The following is a 12,574-nucleotide window of genomic DNA, read 5'->3' as shown; positions in this document are numbered from 1 at the left end:
AATGTGGCTTCTTCCATGCCAATTTTCGCACCTCAGCTATCCTGAGGTATTAGCAAGTATTTAATTTTGCAGCCTTCAGACAGGAACCTTGTAAGCATATCCATGACGTAGAAAAGTAACTTGTCCTGTGTTCAGTGCAATCTCATCTTGCATTATTCAATAGTATTACATGATTTCTTGTTCATTACTATTTAAATATTAAATGGGGCATAATTGCAAAGAAGATTACAAAGAAAATGCTGCAGACCCACCATATTCTCTATGAACCCAATCTTGCAAATTCACAATCCTGAGAATTAGTTTATAGAAAGAATAAAAGAATAATCCACAAAACTCCTATCTCTGACAGATCATATTACAATTTATAATATTCTAGATTCTACCCAATTTGTTAATTTCCTGCAGCAAGTGGTAAACAAATGAAAAACAGGCTTATCTCCTTGAACACTAAAGATGTTCAAGTTTAAACTCTACTAAACAATTCTCAAATTGCATCCCATGTTATTGTACTCTGACTAGTGCCATTCTGCACCTGATATTTCCAGGTAGCTCTACCATGTTTGTGTTTATATTTATGACTACAGTACTTATGATTCTCCTTATGGCATTCAATCTAATTGTTAAGTGGATGTTTATCCAGTTCCTTGTTAAATATATGGAAGCAAAATACTGCGGATGCTGGAAATTGAAATAAAAATAGAAAGTGCTGGTAATACTTGGCAGGTTTGGCAACATCTTTGGAGAGAGAAACAGAGTTAATGTTTATATTAATGACCTTTCATCAGAATAGTTCTGAAAGCTGGAGTTCTGGTGGGATCATTCCCTCTGCAATCTGACAAGTGTAAAACCTGATGTACCATTCAGCGTGTGCATGGACTGGAAAATTAACATTTAAAATTTCATGCAGTCATGTTTATTTTGTAAACTTGGAGGAAATAAATGGCTGGGAAAAGCAGCATTGCCTGTGGATGAGGGCTGAAAATTATTGAAAGAGATTTGACTTTGGAAGCTTAAGTCTAAGTTAGTATTATTGGAATTCTGTGCATAAAGGGAAGGACATAAATAATTGGGAGCAGCGCTATTATATAAAAAAATGGTCCAGACCATGAAAAATTAAAACTACCAAAAGCTATTTATGAAAATTACATACTGATATTACATGATTATATAACGATACAACAGCATCCACATTTGTATACTTTGCTTGTGCCATGGAATCAGGAATCAGGGACTGGGACTATTTTCGGGTCCTGAACCTACCTCCAATGGGAAACTGAATAAAGTCAAGATTTTCACATGGATGAGCCCTCAGTTGACATGGAGATAGATTCCCCGCCTAATTAAGGTGTGTGGGCGAGCTCTTGAAGGTGAAGGGCCAATCAGAGGCCTTCCAGCAGCTGATTGAAGTACAAGGTGAGTAACTGGGAGGATACTTCAGAAAGAAGGTGGGATCTAATGCTTTAAATGAATATTTCTGCATCAACGTGTGTCCAAAACCATTTTGCTGTAATGCAAAGATAGCTATATAGCTGCAGTCTGGGTCATAATTAAAGGTGTCAAAGAACCTAGACTGAACAAAACTTATATTCTATTAATTATTTATTTAAAAAATATATTTTGTTCTTGAGTATTTTGTAGAAACAGCACGGTACAGAAGGGGGCCATTTGACTCATCAAGCCTGTGCAGGTTCTTTGAATTTATCCTACTCCATTGTTCTTTCCTCATAGCCCTGCAAACTTTCTGCTGCTCAAGCCAGCAGGATCTGGATGATACACAGTTAGATGACTGCCAACTATAGGAGACATGGGGCAGAATTTTCCATGTCAACTGATGTCGGGCGTCATGGCAGGTGTGAGCGGACAATATGGTGGGAAGGCCAAAAATAGGTTTCATGACGTTGTGAAACCAGATTGTCCACTCCATCCATCAATGGCAGGCCGTGTTTGCTGCCACCAAATGTTGGGAATATCATTGTAATACATCGGCATATCATTATAAACACAGCTTGCCAGAATCATCCCCCCCGCACTGGATCATTGGAGCACGCCGAAGTGCTTCAAACAGCATTTCTAAGGCACGCACCTGGCGAGCTGCACTTTGAGGGGAACTCGGAGGTGAGTGCACAGTAATGCTGCGCAGCGCTCGCGAGGGTCACTTATTGGACCTCGCGGCTGAGGTACCGTGCATTCAGCCGAGGGCACAGGCAAGTTGCATTTTCCCGGCTAGCTGACAGTGCGATGTTGGGGAAAGGGCTGCACTGCGGTCGATGGTAGTGCACAAGGATGTGCAGGGGAAGGGAAATGGCCATGCATTAGCAAAACCTTGTATAAAGTGACCATTCCTCCACAGCTGAGACAGTTCAGGCACAGCCACATTGATATGCTTGGAGCCAGGCCTCTAGCTTGGGCTACTCAAGCAACGCAGAGGCCTGAAAATGCCACCAAAATGGTCCAGAGCTTTTCACCCCTCAGGCACAGGCTGCAACTTAATTAGTGTTTTAGTGGGCTGCAAAATAATTGGATGACTAGGCATGTTGTACAATCTCCTTGCAAAACCTTGCTGTGGAGCAGTCACTGATGGAGGTGCTCACAGCTCCTTGCAATGTCGTCATCCTGGTTTGGACCCTTCTCCTCCATGGTTCAAGCTAACAGTGCAGCTTTGCAGTGCAGGTTAGGAGAATGCCTGCGCCAGAACTGAGAGCACAGCATGAAGTCCAATGGGCAAAGCTGCCGCCAGTCGGTCGGGTGGAATGGGGCAGAGGTGGGTGGGGTTTCGGCCAGCAATTCAGCGCACTAATCTCTCGCCATCCAAGTGGTGGCCAGCATTCTCTGACATGTGTTAAGAGGCCTTCAGACTTACCCAAGAGAGGTTCTTAGTACACCCAAGCTAACCCACACATCTTTTTCTTTCATTCTGCAGGAGGAGCACATCAGGAGCATGGAGCCTGGTGGCCTAGCTATATGCCTCATGGCTTACAGAGAGTGGAGATGAAGGAGTAGGGAGCGATGGAGATGCTTGGCTGGGAAGAGGGAGGAGTAACACCCTCATGAAGAAGGGGCGGCTGGGGCTCCTGCGCACGCCTCTGCAGAGCGACAGAGAGACATTGTTGGTCGGTGCCCAGCTAGACCCAGGGCCTATAGATGCCACCTTTCATTCCTGCAGATGACTGAGAACCAGTGTTGCCAAAGACTGTGCATGTCTAGGGAACTGGTCGGTCACATCTGCCACCTGCTGCTGGACTTGGTGCTGTGGAACATGGAGTGCATCCACTGCCAGTGGCTGTGAAAGAGATCATGGTGCTCAATTTTTATGTCAATGGCTCCTTTCAGGGCTCCACAGGTGACCTCTGTGGGATATCACAAGTCTCCACCCATAAATGAATCCATGAAGTCATGGGCACCATCTTCACAAAGGCACACAATTTTGTGCATTTTGCTTGGGATCAGGAAAGAGTGCTGGGATTTGCCCAGACCTCAGGTTTAACACAGATGAAGGGTGCCATTGGCTGCAGTCATATGGCACTCTGATCTCCATCGCAACAACCGGTCAATGAAGCCAACTCCAAGGGCTTCCACTCACTGAACGTTCAGCTGGTGTGTGACTATCACAAATGCATGCTGCAGGTCTGCGCACGGTTCCCAGGGAGTGTCCATGAATTTTACATTTTCAGTAGGTCTCAGATCCTTGACGTCATCCAGGGTCCACCCTGGAGGATGCAGGGTTGGCTCCTCGGGACAGGGCTACCTGCAGAGGACATGGCTGATGACACTCATGTGGTGGTCTCAGAATGCAGCAGAGTGAAGGTATAACGAGATTCATGCAGCAACTCACAACTTGGTGGAACAAAGCATCAGAATGTTGGAAACGAGGTCCTGGTGCCTGGACAGGTCTGGTGGAGCCCAGCAATATAGTCCACAGAGGGTGTCACGCATCACCATCGCCCGCTGCACCCTTCACAACCTGGTGCTGTAACAGGGAGAGCAGCTGGCCGAGGAGGAAATGGAGGAGCTGCACGTCTCCTCCAATGAGGAGGACGTCGATGAGGGTGAGGGTGAGAAGGTCCTCGATGGTGAGGATGACGGTGATGAGGCCATCGCAGTGGCCAGGTACACTCGGGAGGCCCTCATAGCAGCTAGATTCATGGAGGATGATGACAACATGCAGTGAGGAGATACTATAGATCCTCACATTGCATCTGTGAATGTTTGACTCCTGTCTGGCTACTGGCAGATTGCTTGCACTCTATGAACAGGGTCATATCATGATAAAGCAGCAGGGAAACTTTAACTTCTCCTGATCCTATGGCATCCTTCGTGAGCTGAATCCTTCGGGACCACACTGTCACCAGAGACAGATGCTGATGAAATGGGGGTCCAGCTGCACCTCAAAAGGTGCTGGGAGCACACAGAGAGAAAGATGGAACTCTGTGTCGCTGGCCCAGGACATCCTGGCAGCGATGATAAGCCCCATTGAGGTGCAGGCATCACTGATGTATCCAGTGACTGTGATGGCGCACCATCAGTGTGCTGGGACGGTTACACAAGGCACAAGGAAAAGGCCCTGGACTGAGACACCTGCCATTATTTTGTGCAGAGACCAAGTTTTCACATCTGAATGACACGAACACTGCTCATCAGAACAAGGAGCGATAGGCAAGGAGACATTCTTGGGAGCTTATTAACAAAGCATTAATTATGTACAAGTGATTAACACACATGTCCAGGATGGGAAATTACATCTTCTTAACCTTCCTAACCCTGCCACTATATCTTGCTGCTCTCCTGATATCCACAGTAGAAGTGGAGACAGCCTGCTGACTGTTACACCCTGTCTGTCACCTTGACGAGCTTCCTTACCTGGAGGTCCTCAGCCTGCTGTGTAGCAGTGGCACCCTCCTTGGCCTGTGGAGTGGTATTTCCATTCACAGGAAGAGGGGCTTTGGATGGGCCTGACACTCTCAGAGTAGCCTGGGTGAATGGCCCCAGGTTGTGCATCTGCTGGTCCTTCTCACTATTGGTAACTGAGAGCCTCTGGCTGACTCCTTGAGGGGAATTGGAAGCTGGAGTGAGATCAGGCTGCCCCATACCCCTCTCGTGTTGACACTATTCCGCACAGCAATGCAGGACCGATGTCCTGGACCAAGATCTCCATGGCGGCCGCCATCCTACCTGTGTTGACCTCAGTGCATTGGCAATCCGACGCTATCACCTCAGACTGAAGGCGGACCAACTCCTCCATCAGGCCTTGCAACCTGAGGAATGCAGCAGATGTCCTTTCTTGATGTTCCTGAGCTTACCTTAGAAGGTCCAACAACTGTGACATGACCAAGTCTAGAGTCTTGTCATCTGACTTGGACTCAGCAGATTTCTAGTCTCTAACAGTCCTCTGAGTGCCAGAAACCTGGGAAGTCCCTGCCTCTGCCTGCTGTGGATCAGACAGTGCGATGTGCTCACCAGATTGTGCCCCTGAGGCCACCCTAAAGTTAGGTCCCACTGAGCTGTGTGTCTCTGTGCTGGTGGAGGGTGTGGTTGAGCGCTGTGATGGGACTTCAATGAGGGTTTCAGCAGATTCCTCTTCTAAGATGTCTTCGGCGCTCGAGTCAAGGACTGGTTCGTGGACCCCTTGGCTGTTTCCCAGATGTGCCTGCAAAAGCAAGGAGAGATAATTAATGCATGGCAGTGGCCTGTGAAACAGGACACATCTGATGGATGTTGCACTGCTATCTTGGTTGAGCACCACCGACCTCACCGTCAGCACAGGAATGGTCCAGATCTTCACAGTTCATCTGGATGACTCTATTTTAAAAGTCTGTGAGGACCTTGATTTCAGGTATTCCTCCACCAGTCTGTGACCTCTCCCTCTTGTTGTGTGCTAGCTTGTCCTGCATGAATAAAGATGGAGACAACAAGACACCTGCCAGGCCAGATGATAAGTATGCCTGACATGTGTAAGTGGTGAGTGGTGGCATGGACAGGATGAAGGTGTGAGTGAGAGACTGAATGGTGATGTCCCTTGAACTGGCAGTGAGCGAGATCCCTGTGGATGTGTGATGGGTTTGCGAGTGTCTGAGTTGAGAGTGATGAGAAGAGTGACTTAACCGAATGAAACAGAGGAGATCATTCATTCTCTTTCGGCATTGGGTGGCTGTCCTCTTTTGCAAGCGCTGCCACCACCTCCCAAGCCAGGTTGGTGATGTTGCTGCCCCTCCTGTGGCAGCAACATCACAGTGGCCTCCATGGCATCCAAAAGATGTTCCAGGGATGCATCACTGAATTGGGGGGGGCTGCAGTCTTCTTGCCTTTCAGGGCCATGTCTTCTGTGCAACAGTCCTGAGCTAGAAGCATTGAGTGGTGTGTGCATGTTTCCTGGGAATGCATGATTAATGCGCAGGATTGGGATGATACAGCGTGAAAAGCTGCCATTGTGGCCGCAGGTAAAACGTTCCTTTTTCCCACCTGCTAACGCATTCGGTATAAATCTGAGACGAGTCTGCCCATGATTTTAGTACAGAGTCATCCGACACTCTTCTCCTCTTTCCTTCAATGATGTGCTCATTTAAGAGCTGATAAAACTCAACTAAGCAGCCGTTTGGCGTAACCATAAGGTTACTCTAACGCTTGTACTATTTGGCCAGTCCCAGCAATTATTGAAGTTTAAGCTCCAAACCATTGCACAATGATGACAAGTTTAACAAGCTACACCCAATTTGCACGTGCACCTGGTTCACTGCTACATCGACCTGAGATTTTTTAGGCAGTCGAAACAACTGCCTGTAAGATTGATTTAAATATTAAAATGAAAGCCCTGTGTCTGAATAAGGACCTGTTTCCTAAATATCTGATTGGATCTTCTTACATTACCACAGTGATCACACTTCAAAAGTACTTCATTGGCTCTAAAGTGCTCAAGACATCTGGTGGCTTTGAAAGGTGTTATATAAATGTCATCTTTCTTTCTTAATCTCAACTAGGAGATCATTATTCTAACAGTTAGGCTGCATTTCTTTTAAATTCATTCATGGGATGCTGGCTATATTAGCATTTATTGCCCAACCCTAATTGCTCTTGAGAAGGTGGTGGTGAGCTGCCTTCTTGAACCATGTGGTGTATGTACACTTACAGTGCTGTTAGGGAGGGAGTTCCAGGATTTTGACCCAACGACAGTGAAGGAACAGTGATATAGTTCCAAGTCAGGATGGTGAGTGGCTTGGAGAGGAACTTCCAGGTGGTGATGTTCCCATGTTTCTGTTGCCCTTGTCCTTCTAGATGGCAGTGGTCGTGGGTTTGGAAAGAGCTGCGTAAGGAGATTTGGTGAGCTCCTGCAGTGCATCAAGTAGATGGTACACACTGCTACCACTGTGCATCAGTGGTGGAAGGAGTGAATGTTTGTGGATGGGATGCTGGGCAAGTGGGCTGCTTTTTCCTGGATGGTGTCAAGTTTTTTGAGGGTTGTTGGAGCTGCACTCATCCTGATTTGTACCTTGTAGATGGTGGACAGGCTTTGGGGAGTCAGGGGGTGCACGTCTCAGGATTCCTTGCCTCTGACCTGCTTTTGTAACCACAGTATTTATATGGATAGTTCAATTCAGTTTCTGGTCAATGGTAACACCCAGGATGTTGATAGTGGGTGATTCAGCAATGGTAATGCCATTTAACATCAAGGGCCAATGGTTAGATTCTCTCTTGTAGGAGATGGTCATTGCCTGGCACTTGTCTGGCGCAACTGTTACCTGCCCATTGTCAGTCGAAGCCTGGATATGGTCCAGGTCTAGCTGCATTTAGACATGGACTGCTTCAGTAACTGAGGAGTCATGAATGGTGCTGAACATTGTGCAATCATCAGTGAACATCCACACCTCTGACCTTATGATGGAAGGAAGGTCATTGATGAAGCAGCTGGAGATAGTTGGGCCAAGTATACTACTCTGAGGAACTCCTGTAGTGATGTCCTGGAACTGAGATGATTGACCTCCAACAACTACAACCATCTTCCTTTTGTGCTAGGTATGACTCTAACCAGTGGAGAGTTTTCTCCCCATTCTCATTGACTCCAGTTTTGCTCAGGCTCCTTGATGCCACACTCGGTCAAATGCTGCCTTGATGTCAAGGGCAGTCACTCGCACCTCATCTCAGGAGTTCAGCTAGGGAGTCCATGTTTGAACCAAGGCTGTAATGAGGTCAGGAGCTGAGTGGCCCTGGCAGAACCCAAACTGAGCGTCAGTGAGCAGGTGCCACTAAGCAAGTGCCGCTTGATGGCACTGTTGAGGACCCCTTCCATCACTTTACTGATTGTTGAGAGTGGATTGATTGGCGGTAATTGGCCAGGTTGGATTCGTCCTGCTTTTTGTGGTATTCATCATGGAGAAGTACTGAATCATCAGCTGAGGTGGTGGCGGGGAGGGGGTGCTGTGGTACATGGCAGTCAGCTGGAGATTTCCTTGTCATGAGACTTCATGGTGCCTGGAGGAATCCCAGGGTAACTGCTTCCCAACTGTATACCACTGTGCCTCTATCTCTGCTGGTCTTGTCTTGCTGGTGGGCCAGGGCATAGTAGTGAATGTGGTGTCTGGGACATTGTCTGTAGGGTGTGATTCCATGAGTATGACTATGTCAGGCTATTGCTTAAATAGTCTGTGAGACAGCTCTCCTAATTTTGGGATTGGGAGAATTCCAAAATTTTGGCACCACTGCCCAGATGTTAGTAAGGAAAACTTTGCAAGTTGACAGGGCTGAGTTTGTCTTTGTTGTTTCTGGTGCCTCAGTCAATCCCAGGCAGTCTGTCTAGTTTCATTCCTTTGTAGCAGTTTGATACAACTGAGTAGCTTGCTAGGCCATTTAAGAGTCAACCATATGGGTCTGGAGTCACATACAGACCAGACCAGGTAAGGACAGCAGATTTCCTTCTATAAAGGGGCATTAATGAATCAGATGGTTTTTATAACAATTAAACTTTTAATTTCTGATTTTTACTGGATTCAAATTTCGCTGTCTACTATGGTGGGATCTACTATGGTGAGAATTACCCTGGTCTCTGGATTACTTGTCCAGTGACAAAACCACTGCACCATCACCTCCCCTTTTGCATGCTGCAAAAATGCTGACATCGGGATTCTCACCTCCACTAAGGTAAATCTCTGTACAGATTTCAATGGTTACTGGAGAGTATTTTATTAATTTTGATAACATTTTGCTTACTGTTTCACTGAGCTGCACTTGGAGTGTGGTTTTTGATAAATCCTCTATCCTTTCAAAGAATTGCCCTCCCAATATTATTAGGTCACATGTATTTTGTCTGATCTACATTGGGATCATGATATGAGGAGTAGAGGCAGCAATAGCAAGGAAGACAGTTAAAGGCTACATAGGCTGCTAGAATGGGATAAAGGGAGGTGTTGGAGAAGTCGGGTGGCGTTCACACTCTTGGGCTTATTGAGGCCTGTAAGTGGCCAATTAATGGCCACCTAAGTGCCCCATCCCAACCTGCAGCAGTGGAAAGCCCATGCCCTGTGGGTAACTTGGCAGCTTTTACTGGGCAAGCTGGTGTCATGCAAGTGGGGGGAGAGGACATACTTAGGGGGTTTGTTCTGCCCATCAAAGGCTACTCCCACAAGCTCATATCCCCCACTTTAACCTTCCCTCCCCCAGCCTCTCAAACCTGGTCCCGCCACAGCCTCACCGGGTCCTGGCAGCCTGGCCTGCTGATACACAGATATACCTTAAGCCTGGCCTCCATTAGCTCCTCTTCTTCAGAACTGGCTGTAGTCCCAACAATAGCCGTCACGCGATCCTGACACTGCTGGAACTGGCTGGCAGCTCTCTAAAGCAGGACTTCCTCCCCAGATGGAGGTAGAAGTCTTGCTCATAGCCAATTAATGGCCTGTTGAGTATTAAATGGCTGTGGGGCAGCCGGTATCAGTGGGGACCTAGTGACTCTTAGGTTGGTGGGGCAGGAAATCCTCCCATATGAAAAATCCTGCGTCCTGATTTTCTGAGCCAAGATCCTTTCTCACTATTATTCTTATCTCATCCTTTGTTATTAGGGCTACCCCTCCTCCTTTTCCATTCCACTTGTCTCTTTGAAATGCTGCGTATCCTGAATATTTAGTTCCCAATCTTGGTCACCTTGTACCCATGCCTCTCGAATGGTGATTAGATCCAAACCATTTATCTCTGTTTGTGCCACTTGTCCATCTATCTAATTCCAGATGTTTGGCACGTTCAAATAAAGTGATTTCAATTTTATTTTTTTACTACAATTTTACCATTTAATGTCCACCTGCATGGACATTAATCTCTGAGCTGCTATTACTATTAAACCCTGTTCCTTCTTGTCCTAGGAACATAAGAAATAGGAACAGGAGTGGACCATTCGGCCCCTCGAGCCTGCTCCACCATTCAATAAGATCATGGCTGATCTTCTTGTGTTTCGATTTCCACGTAGCCATCTAACCCCGATAACCTTTGATTCCCTTGCTTAACAAGAATCTAACTACCTCTGCCTTAAAAATATTCAATGACCCCGTCTCCATCAAAATCTGAGGTGGAGAATTCCAAAGTCGCACAACTTTCTGAGAGAAAAATGTTCTCCTCATCTCTGTCCTAAAAGGATGTCTGCTAATTTTAAAACAGTGCTCCCTAGTTCTGGACTCACCCACAAGAGGAAACATCCTTTTGACGTCCACCTTGTCAAGGCCGTTCAGGATCTTGTATACTTGAATCTAATCACCCCTCACTTTGTAAACTCCAGTGGAAACAAGCCCAGTCTGTCCAAACTTTCCCCATAAGACAGCACACTTGTTCCAGGTATCAGTCTAGTAAACCTCCTTTGAACCACCTCCAATGCATTGCCATCCTTCCTTAAATAAGGAGACCAAAATTGCACACGGTATTCGAGGTAAGGTCTCATCATCAATGCCCAGTATAACTGAACCATAATATCCTTACTTTTATGTTCAATCCCTCTTATAATAATGGATAGCATTCCTTTAGCCTTCTTAATTACTTGCTGTACCTGCACACTAACTTTTTGTGACTCATGTACCAGAACACCTAGATCCCGCTGCACCTCAGAATTATGCAACCATTCTCCATTAAAGCAATACTCTGTTTTCTTGTTCTTCCTGCCAAAGTGAACAACTTCACATTTTCCCACATTAAACTCCATTTGCCAGACCTTTGCACACTTACTCAACCTATCTATGTCCATCTGCAACCTCCTTATGTCCTCTTCACAACATACTTTCCTACCTATCTTTGTGTCATCTACAAACTTAGCTACCATGCCTTCACTCTCCTCATCTAAGTCATTGATGTAAATTGTAAAATGTTGAGGCCCCAGTACAGACCTTTATGGGACGCCACTCATCACATCCTGCCAATCAGAAAAAGACCCATTTATACATACTTTCTGCCAGCCAGCCAATTTTCTATCCATGCTAATATGTTACCCACTACACCATGTGATTTTATTTTGCGTAATAATCTTTGATGTGGCACCTTATCAAATGCCTTCTGGAAATCCAAGTACAGTACGTTTACAGGCTTCCCTTTATCCACTGCACATGTTATTCCTTCAAAAAACGCCAATAAATTGGTTAAACATGACTTTCCTTTCAAACAAAATGCTGAGTCTTCCCTATTGCCTTGAGCTCTTCTAAGTGCCCAGCTATAACCTCCTTATTGATCGATTCTAATAACCTCCCCATGACAGACTTCAAGCTAACTGGCCTACAGTTTCCTGGTTGCTGCCTCCCTCCCTTCTTGAATAGAGGGGTTATATTTGCTACTTTACAATCTGATGGAACCTTTCCAGAATCTAGTGAATTTTGTAAAATTAACACCAGGTCATCAACTACCTCATTAGCCATTTCTTTTGAGACCCTAGGATGCAGTCCGTCAGGACCCTGAGACTTGCCTGCCCGCAGCTCCATTAATTTTCTCAATACCGTTACCCTAGTGATTTCAGTTTCACCAAGTTCCTTTCTCCTGTTCACTTCCTGATTTGCAGCTATTAGTGGAATGTTCTTTGTATCCTCAATAGTGAACACAGAAACAAAATATTTGTTCATTTCTTCCGCCATTTCCTTAGTATCTACTATTAACTCCCCACTGTCACTCTCTAGAGGACCAACACTCACTTCACTTATTCTTTTCCTTTTAAATACCTGTAGAAATTCTTGCTGTTTTTACATTTTTAGCTAGCTTCCTCTCATATTCTGATTTACTTCTCCTGATTAACCTTTTAGTCATTCTCTGCCATTCTTTATATTCTGTCCAATCATCTGTCTTGCCTGTCATGAAGCTATTATTGTATATAATATTGTTGGAAATTATTTTTTTTAAAATAGTGGTTTAGTCTGTGAGTGTGTCCTAATTGGATTAAAACCAGCTAGTCTGGGTTCTTTGATGTATACTAGTTTTGAGATGTAAGAGAGTTAGAGTGCGTTTGCATTTGTTGAACAGAGCATTCAAGAAGGGGAGTGAAATCTGGCACCTAGCTAACAGAGACCAAGCAATGTTTATATTACTAAAAAAAAATGGTATTATGAAAGAGGTGGAGTTCAAAGGGGCTGAT

This window comes from Carcharodon carcharias, chromosome 1 (genome assembly GCF_017639515.1).
Source record: "Carcharodon carcharias isolate sCarCar2 chromosome 1, sCarCar2.pri, whole genome shotgun sequence".
Taxonomy (NCBI): Eukaryota; Metazoa; Chordata; class Chondrichthyes; order Lamniformes; family Lamnidae; genus Carcharodon; species Carcharodon carcharias.
This window is presented reverse-complemented; position numbering follows the sequence as displayed.